Consider the following 10,585-nt stretch of genomic DNA (forward strand, 5'->3'; position numbering starts at 1 on the left):
CCCACGACCCGACCGACCGGTCAGCATTACATAAGAAAACTATAACTGGGCCTTGTGATCATTTTTACAGTATCAAATACAGAAAATTTTTTGCGAGTAGGAGACAGCTTAAATGCCCTGCTGTATTTATCTGCTATGTTCAATGTTAACATCGTTATTTGCAATGTAAACATGGCTTTTTTGTTTTTATGAAACTAGTTTTCATCATCACGAAATGATATCGTCGTCTGGTCGCTGTGTTCTCCCACAGCCTGATTGTAACCAGCAGCTTGGGAACAGTGAACAACCTTCATCCAGGGTGAGAAAACAGCTGAGCGTGTTCGACACCTCTAATGGTGGACTCGCACGAATATGCTCCGACAATGTCCAGTGAACGTGCCTGAAAAAAACACATATTGAAATTATTAACCTGGGTATTATATGAAAAAAGGATTTCCAATATTTGTTTATATGTATCCCTTCTTTCTAGAATCTATTCTATCATTCAAAGAATACTAACCGTGACCGCTCTAACTGGTCGAAATCATTCGGAAGTCCAACGGCTATTTCAAATAAACGTGGATTTGGCATAAAAACTAATTTTTTCGGGGTCGGCATGTTTTGTTTGCATTTTAAAACAAACAAAGTCTTGGCTTCTCAGAATACTCGAAACTTTTATTTCCAAACTCACCACGATAAATACCATTCTTTAAGCTTGCTAAAGGGAAGATGACAGGCAATCTGCTCTTCCACAGCGCCGCGCTCCCCCTCCCTCCGGCTGAACATTACTGAATGTAACGTAGAGGTAACGTCATAAATAACACGGCAGGGTCCCGTTACAGTTTGTTTTCATCTGATTTCAATTAAAACAAAGTCTTGGCTTTCAGAATATTAACTTGTTTTCCGGCAAATTCAGATGATACAATACAACTTTGAAGCTTGTAACGGCACCTCCAAGCGGAGAACGGAGTAACTTACGTCACAGCAGGCATAACACAGCCGGTGGTTTGTGAGGGTTTCCCCCGGAAACAAACGCAATACACACAAACGCAAAAATACACAAACACACACACACGTATACACACACACACACTCGCGAGCTTCTCCCAGACCAGCAATCCAAACGAAAATATCTTCCCTCCGTAGTATTTTGATCATTTGCTCCGCTAATAATCAATCAGATCGATGGATTCCAGAGAAGAGAAAACTTTGAAGGCCTTTTTCTCAAAATGATGACTCGGTGACAGTCATTATATAATGTGACATATTTCACTTAATATTTGGAGTACAAAAACAATCCTGATATCATTAGAAAGCTAGGAATATCCTCTTTCCAGCAGTGTATACAACTCAAAATGTGTCTTCGGGTCAATGCGACTGATTTCGATAGAGCAGGTCACATATTTTAAATGGTCATAGTGCTTATAGTTATTGTTTATGATTTGTAGGCTGGAAAATCTATGCAGTATCACAATAGTTACAACAGCTTTACCAGCAACTTTAAAAAAAGGCCCTTTGATACAGTGGATCATGCCTTGCTGTCACAAAGACTCTTTAGTATCGATCTTTCGGATAGTTGGTTTGAGAACTATTTATCAGGCAGACAGTGTGTGCGGGCAGAAGGTATAACTTCTACATCTCTTCATGTATCCAAAGGGTGTGCCACAGGGATCTGTTTTAGGGCCATTGTTATTTATTATTCATATAAAGAGTCTTAATAACATTATTTGAAATGCAAATTTGTATGCTGATGGTACAGTAATTTACTGCTCTGTATCATCCCCAATTCAGGCTCTTTGTCAGCTCCAGACTGCTTTTAACATTGTACAATCTAACCTATAACTAAACCTCATAGTTAACTATTTTACCATGATCCTGGAGTTCTATAGAGATTACACATTTTCTAATAGGAGTGTGGAAATGTTTGAAAGTGAATATCTTCGGTCTCATTTAAACTTTCCTCCCCTCATTAGACCTCTCCAGCTCTCCTCCCGGGCCCTACCATCAGGACGCGTATGTTCCTAAACAGGAAGAGAAGTTTAAATCTCCACCCATACTCCCCCCCCACCTGCTGCAGGTCATCCTCAACAAAGACACTGGCATTTCTGTGAGTAACTGTTAAAACAAAGCTTATTCCACTCTGGTACTTTTAGAAATACGTGTTCTCTATTTTGTGCTGTTACTGTCAAATCCGTTTAGATCTATAATCTTCAAATATGAACCTTTCCTTTGTTGCTTGCCTAGCATGAACACATTTGTATATTAATGGTCAAGTGCCAAAATGATAACAAAAAGCATCTATGGCAATTATTATTATTATGAATACATTTAATTTAGCTGAGTCTTTAATGCATTATAATAAGTGCAAACATTAGATAGACAATAGACAATTGCTAAGCATCAAACAGTACTTATACTTGAGCCACAGGCTTAAACAACCAGTATTCAATTAAAAACAAATCAGACAAACATCTACAGAATATAAAATAAATTCAAAAATAGCAAACATAAATTTGACAAGTGTATAATATGAAAATCACACATAAAGATGAACAAATATGTTTTCCTTTGTTTTTTCTCATATCCAGTGTGACCCTGCATTACTCCCAGAACCCAACCATGTCATGCTGAATCACCTCTACGCTCTCTCCATTAAGGTACGTTATTACAAAAAGATATTGCTATCTCCCAGCATTATGTGACTGTTCAAATGTGGCACCACCTTCTGCGGTGACTCAGCTTTCCTAGCTTTTTTTATTTTTGGATTGGAAACTGTGAGCGGCTGCAGCTGTTTGCTTACACAGCAGATTGTATCCACGGCATTCCAACAATGATAACGAGTTCCTGCAAGGGGAGATGAAGGACAGATAAATTACCCTTTTTTCCACATTGTGTCTGGAAAAACAAACTGAACATGCACGTAAGGATATAAATACCAACGTCACTGTCAGACTTCATGGGGGGAAAAACAAACATGCATATGTGTAACACTTGTACCTGACCACACTAGAACCTAGTAGCGTTGGATATTCATTTTCCTCCTTGTTGTTGAGATAAGTGAGTGTTCGTCAGTGTTCTTCCCACTTATGTCTGTGGTTTACACAGGGTTCTTACGGTCATTAAAAACCTGGAAAAGTCATGGAAATTCAAAATGCAAATTCCGGGCCCTGGAAAAGTTATGGAAAACAATATTTTCCCCAAAGTTTTAGAAAAGTCATGGAAATGTAACTAAAGTTGCATCAAATATAATTTATATTTTAGCTAATCGCCGAAATAGTAATACTATAATGATAACACATACTGTATCGAATAGTAATGGAACGTAAAATGGCATTTAACTGACGAGGTATTTTGCTGGTGAAAGATTTTAGTTGCTTTAGCGTGTAAGCTAGTAAGCCTATTTGATTTGTTTTATATGCATGTTTCATATGCAGACCTTATTTTCCTGTTCCATGTTAAAATAAACCATTTTCGGTGGTGCCGCTTAGAAAGAGTAATTTATTTGGTCATGGAAAATTAGGTAAAGGTCATGGAGAAGTCATTGAAAATCATTGGTAAAAAGGTGTATGAACCCTGATTACAGCTCTGCACTCTTCCCACATTTGTCTGAAATGTAATGCATTGTTTGAATTTTCCCTTGACTGCTTATGTTACAGGATGGAGTGATGGTGCTCAGTGCGACACATCGCTACAAGAAGAAATACGTCACCACCTTATTATACAAGCCCATCTGACCGCGCTTCAAATCCTTTTAAAGAGTGTAACAAAAGATTAGCTCCTTAACTTAGAGAACAGGGACATCCAGGACTTATCACCTGGATGAGAATCTCACATTTAGCTAATAAGAGGCTCTGAGATGATACTTTGTACACTCAGTTATTATACACTCCAATCCTACATAATCTGCCTATATTTGTTCACTGAAAATCTTCTCTAGGTTTAACTTCTGCTATAAGACATTTAGAGGCAGGTTGTTTGTGGTAAAAAGAGACAGAAATGACACGAGGAGGAGTGGTAATGGTTCGAAAATGTGACTAAAATTCCTCAATTACACGAGGTCGCTGTAGCGTTTCCCATGATTGAGACGAAAAAGCTACAATCAAGAATGTGAATGTCGAGGTCAAAGAAGAATGAAATGCACTGCAGTACTTCTCCACTGTTTATCATAGCGTTTTGTTCAGTGTTAATCATAAAGCACACAGTAGATCTTTTCTATCATTTGTGAAGTTTTTCTTGATGATGTGGTTTGTTTTTGACTTGCGGTGGTAAGTTAGTTTTAGACCAAAACGTAACACTTTTTTAATTTGTTGAGAACATTTGGTCTAAAGTTTATTAGCTTTCCACTACAAGAAGGTTAATTTCTAATGTAGAATATGCATACAGTGTATGTAAACTTGCAGGACGACGATGTATCAGAAGAAGAATGCCAACCCTTTTTAATGTATTTAGTGGTCTTTACACAAAAAAACATCATTTTCATTCATTTTATAAAAGTGCATTCCAGAAATCAATTGTCAGCTTTGAAACTGTTTCAGAATGTGATGAAACAGACATATAAAACATGAAAAAAATATATATTATTAGAAATAGCAGAAAAAAGACTTGATGAAGGGACCAACATTGGATCATGTGACAAAGTCGTACCGTTAGTGTGTTAATAATACTTTTTTTTATAGTTAACATGTTTGTACTGTTCATGTATTCCATGAAGTTTGAAGGTCCTGAATGTGTTTTAAGTTTAAGATTTGTAGCATCTATTTACATCATAAGTATCACAGGCCAGTAGAGACTGACAATCTCCTTTGTTTTTGTTACTTCTGCTTTTGTTTTAGATCTAACATGGGGATAATTTATTCATTTCAAATGCTAGGTTTTGAAATCATTTCATATCATTTAAAAAAAGTGTTGCTTACCCTTTGAACCAAGCTGATGTGTACACTTTTGTATTAAAGATTCCGTTACAAATTCATAAGCAGTTTGTTGTGTTTTTGAACATTACAGTAGCTATTTAGGTTAACAAATAATTGACTCTACATAAGTCATGATTACAAATAAAGTATACATTAGAATTAAGTAATTGTCAGACAGTTCCATGTGTAGAAGGTAATGTTTTTTATTCAGTCCACTTTTATGATGGACCAGACCAAGGTTTTTTAACACACATCATCCATAAAAAATAGCATTATCCCCCAAGTGCTCAAAATTAAAACAAGTAACTGAAATAAAAAGATAAGACAATGAAAACACACACTATACCAAACGGTCATTATGAAGATGTAATTGAATCCTTTCGAATGATGTTCAAAGTAGCTTTTTGCCAATAAGTTGAACATTAAAATCAAGTTGTTGCCACTTAAAGCGTTTATTTGAAATATGCCTGGCAATAAAGTACTAAAACACCATGTGGTGCTTGAGTTTATTGCTAGAGTGAGTGGGGATTGGATCGTAACGCAGTTGCCGGTATAAAGTTAAAATGGCGATACAAATAAAAGACAAACAATTTCAGTAGGTGTATCGCCTAGAGTCCTCTGCAAACTAATGCTCAGGTAAACACTTCTCAACACACAGGCCTGCCTCAATTTTGTTGCTGAGTGACAAACAGATCAACCTTTTACTTCCTGTTACCTGATGATTGTGGCCAATCAGGGAAGACCTCTGGAATTAGTGACACAGGTGACATCAATCAGTCCTCGTTTGGTTATCATTTGAAGTCGATTATGCTTGGCCTCTCAAAAATACATCCATACTGTTAGTAAAGTTTATTAAAAAAAAGAACATTCCCTTATTTTGGAATGGTTAACATTTTAGCAGAATAAATACCTATAAAATATTTTTTTAAGGGAAAGTGTGGTCTTTCTTTTTAAATATTCCTACCAATGTTGATTCAAGGAGAGTCCATTAATTGAGTGGAGAAAATATGCTCCATCAAAGACCGTAAAATATTCAATATTCAAATGCTTTATTGTCCTATTTACTCAGCTTCAGAGTAGTTTGGCAATATAAAGCTTAAGTCCCATTCTCCTCCGACAGTCCAACATACCATTTACTTAAGACACCAAAAGCATTAGTGCAATAAATAGTGCAAGTGGCACAATGGTGTAAGTGAAATGCAGCGACAAAAACATTAAGTAACATTAAATAAGATGTAAAAATAAATACTTTACAGTTGAATAAATGCTAAAATATAAATATGTGGACTATAAACAGAAGTATGTTCTACAAGCAAAACAAAAGTATATATATTCTTATAACTAATACTAAATACAGTCCCACATTTAAAGTTACATTGTGATAGTGGCTCATAAATAAAAATAGAAGATTACCTGATGTGAATTCACAGATGTGCGGGGACACTTTCTCCTGCCTCTGTACAGTACATGCACTTCTGAACACTCTGATCCCAGTGCTCATCATATCATCAGCATTGATATCACCAACGCTTTTTACGATATGATTTCCACGTATGTCAACTTGCAGACCGGTCCCATGATTATCTCTATATTGGACATTAGGGTGCACGCTGCTTGCTGTGTAAAATAAGACATTCAGTGACATAATAATGTTAACACATGTTTGAACAGGATTTCTCAACATTTCCTGTATGACCCCATGTTTAAGCTACAACCAGCTTTTGAGTGGTTATGTGAATTTAAGCATTGTAAACATTTATATTTTCCAGAGCATTGAAGCAGATCATATACATACCATATTTCAGACAGCTAAAATCTTAACTAATGATATTAACTTTTAATGCTATTTTTTTAAGTATTACAATCTAATAATGAAAACTGTATACTACTTAAAAGTAGAAGTACCCAATGCAAAGAAATGGCCCCTGTGAATAATCATCATTACTAATAAATGCATGTCTATAAGGGATTTTATATTTGATTTGGCATTGGTTGAGGCTGGGCTCATTTTAACAATGTATTTCCACTCATTTTGCACAAAGAACTGCAACCAATGATAACCTGAATTAAGGCTTAGTGTGTAGATTTCAATGTTTATCAAATGTACAATAGTGAGACATTATATCATAATTAGCTACAGACCAAAGTTACAATGCATATGATGCTTAAAGACCTACTATGGTTGCAGAAAAAATTGTTGGTTTTGCATACAGAAGAATTATCAAAATAGTTTTTCAATAAATGTATTGTCAATCGGTTAATCTGCTTATTGTTTCAGCTGTTCATTTTAATAGGGTTTATACAGTGGCATGAGAGGAGAATGCTAAAGTAATGACACCCCTTCCCTTACATGCCCTTTTTATATTGTGATGTACCAGTCACATGCCTACAATGATCATCCAAAGGTAAGACGAAAATACCTTTTGTAAAACACCAGCTCCAGGAGAAGCTGTTGATTAATTTCAAGCCTTTAAAACATAACCAACGTCCTTATCTTCCAATGTCGACGTCAGCCTGCACATGGAAATCCATAAGCCATGGCTGAGGAACTCTAGTTACACGACAAATCACCAAACAAACCAAACATGGCTCAAGGGTTCAATAAGCGTGAGAAACTTTTACATGCCTTAAACATGCCTGTTGGAAATCCTAGAGTCCCCATACATTGGATGGCCCCTGCCAGATTTAGGAGGGAGACAGGCCCCTATTTAACATATTACGAAGAAGGCCCAATGCAGAGTAAAGTGTTTACGCTGTGACCTTCTGCTGACTGCACAAGGAGAATTACCCTCCCATGTTTCTGTTTCTCGTGGCGGCCGGCCTCTCTGTCGGTGGAGTACGGACTCGACATAAGCTGTTCCTCTCACGGTTGTGAAATAGATGTATCTTGAAGTTGATATTAAGGGGGGTTTTGTGGCTTGTTTTACTGTCAGTCACCTCAATGGACCTACAAAGGCCCTGGACCAGTTCAGGAATTATGAATCTGGGTGTGATGCCCGAATAGCTCTCCCAATTTTCGAACTACACTGGACTACGGTTTGCTACTGTGGGAAAGGGAGGCCTCCGGCCCCCACACTGGGGGATGATCTGGACAGGTCCATATTCACTTTGCTTTTGAAGTCAGACAACAACTTAAAAAAAAACGAGTTGGTTCAGTCTGTTTCAACTTCAATCTCGTATGATTTTTAGGTGGCTGTAAAGGGGCCATGACAAGTGTTACACTGATGCTATGCAACACTCTGAAGTGCTGGCCCATCTTTGACAATCCCTACACCGAATTAGTACTGAGCACAGCTGTGACAACAGAGTCCTCCTGCGGCAGTGAGTACACCCAAACGAGTGGAAATTATTCCTCAACGATCTTTTTAAAATTCCTACATTTAACTATTAAACCTGCCCAGAAAATATGGACTCCCCCACCCCAATGTACACTATACCTCATGTCTTGGGTAATTCTAGACAGGGGGTGAATATTGTTAAATGTCAAGAGAATACCATTGTTTTTAATTCAATACTTTTTTAATTTTAGTTGGCTTGGATATTTGTTTTATTGTCCCATAGGCTGACAACCAAACGAATGTGAGTGGTCATCTGTGATGCGACAGGAAGGCCGCAGAGTGGTTTTTGGGCAGAACCCCCTGGCACCGGAAGAACCGAGCACCTGCCCTAGCNCTCTGATCCCAGTGCTCATCATATCATCAGCATTGATATCACCAACGCTTTTTACGATATGATTTCCACGTATGTCAACTTGCAGACCGGTCCCATGATTATCTCTATATTGGACATTAGGGTGCACGCTGCTTGCTGTGTAAAATAAGACATTCAGTGACATAATAATGTTAACACATGTTTGAACAGGATTTCTCAACATTTCCTGTATGACCCCATGTTTAAGCTACAACCAGCTTTTGAGTGGTTATGTGAATTTAAGCATTGTAAACATTTATATTTTCCAGAGCATTAAAGCAGATCATATAGTGTACATACCAAATTTCAGACAGCTAAAACCTTAAAGGTGGGGTAGGTAATTTTGGAGAAACCAGCCCGAGTGCGCTAGAATTTGAAAATACACAGCTGGAAAAAATCTGCCACTTCCTTACAGAGCCCCTCCTCCAACACACGAACGTGCACATGACCAATGAGGGCACGAGATAAGTTTGTGCACAGATGGAAGGCTGACAGGCAGGTAGGCCATCCAGTTATTTTAGCCGGGCCGGCTCAAATGACTGGTCCTACTTTTTACAGTACTACGGATTCCACAGATGACATTTTTTAATGGATTTTTTGTCAAAGCACTTAAGATATTCATTGCTATCGAGATGTTAAGAGCATTCCATGGAATATAACAAACAGCCTCGAGCCGGTTTCTCAAACTTACCTACCTCACCTTTAACTATTAACTTTTAATGCTAGTTTTTTTAAGTATTAAAATCGAATAATAAAACTGTATTCAAATACTTAAAAGTAGAAGTACCCAATGCAAAGAAATTGCCCCTGTGAATAATCATTATTACTAATAAATGCATGTCTATAAGGGATTTTATATTTGATTTGGCATTGGTTGAGGCTGGGCTCATTTTAACAATGCATTTCCACTCATTTTGTACAAAGAACTGCAACCAATGTTAACCTGAATTAAGGCTTAGTCTGTAGATTATATCATTCATAATTAGCTACAGACTAAATACCATGCATATGTCTGCTTGCTTAAATACCTACTATGGTTGCAGAAAGAATTGTTGGTTTTGCATACAGATGAATTATCAGAATAGTTTTTCAATAAATGTATTGTCAATCGGTTAATCTGCTTATTGTTTCAGCTGTTCATTTTAATAGGTTTTATACAGTGGCATGAGAGGAGAATACTAAAGTTAATGGCAACCTCCAATCCTTACATTCCTTTATATTGTACTGTACCAGTCACATCCTACCAATGACTCATCATGTAGAGACAAAAATACCTTTTATAAAACACAGCCCTCACGAGAAGCTGTTGATATATTTCAAGCCTTTAAAACATAACTAAAACTCATATTGCCATATTTACTGTTCAGCCCTGCACATGGATCCATAAGCCCATGCTGAGGAACTCTAGTATAGACAAATCACCAACAAATCAAACATGGCTCAGGGTTCAATAAGCGTGAGAATTTTACATACCTTAACATATGCTGTTGGAATCCTAGAGTCCATACAGTACATTGCAGGGCCCCTGCAGATTAGGGGAGGAGACAGGCCCTATTTACTATATATACGAAGAAGGCCCAATGCAAGAGTAAGTGTTACGCTGTGACCTTCCTGCTGACTGACAGGATGAATACCCTCCATGTTCTGTTTCTCGTGGCGGCCGGCCTCTCTGTCGGTGAGTACGACTCGACATAAGCTGTTCATCTCACGGTTGTGAATAGATGTCTCTTGAAGTTGAGTATTAAGGGGTTGGCTTGTTTTACTTCAGTCACCTCAATGGACTACAAGGCCTTGAACCAGTTCAGGAAATATGAGCTGTGTGTGGATGCCCATAGCTCGTCCAATTTCGACTACACGTTTACGTTATTCTGGTTGCTTATCTTGAAATGAGCGCGCGGCAACCTGTTGATGAGTTCTGGACGAGGGGCAGTATTCACTTTGTGTTTGAGTCAGACAACACTTAAAAAAAAACGAGTTGGGTGCAGTCTGTTGTCAACTTCATCTCG

General features: G+C 37.6%; 2 protein-coding genes across 2 annotated transcripts in view; one reads left to right on the top strand and one right to left on the bottom strand.

The window, feature by feature from the left end:
* The window catches only part of angpt2b (angiopoietin 2b), a 510,244-nt gene that overhangs the window by 336,570 nt on the left and 163,089 nt on the right, over nt 1-10,585 (top strand). The window lies entirely within an intron of this gene.
* The window catches only part of arhgef40 (Rho guanine nucleotide exchange factor (GEF) 40), a 146,410-nt gene that overhangs the window by 127,458 nt on the left and 8,367 nt on the right, over nt 1-10,585 (bottom strand). The window contains exon 2 of the mRNA XM_010793476.1: nt 9,868-9,871. The gene's annotated coding sequence lies outside the window, so the exon portion shown is untranslated. The remainder of the gene's footprint in view (nt 1-9,867; nt 9,872-10,585) is intronic.

The sequence above is a fragment of the Notothenia coriiceps genome, unplaced genomic scaffold, assembly GCF_000735185.1.
Source record: "Notothenia coriiceps isolate Sejong01 unplaced genomic scaffold, NC01 NC01_scaffold00037244, whole genome shotgun sequence".
NCBI lineage: Eukaryota > Metazoa > Chordata > Actinopteri > Perciformes > Nototheniidae > Notothenia > Notothenia coriiceps.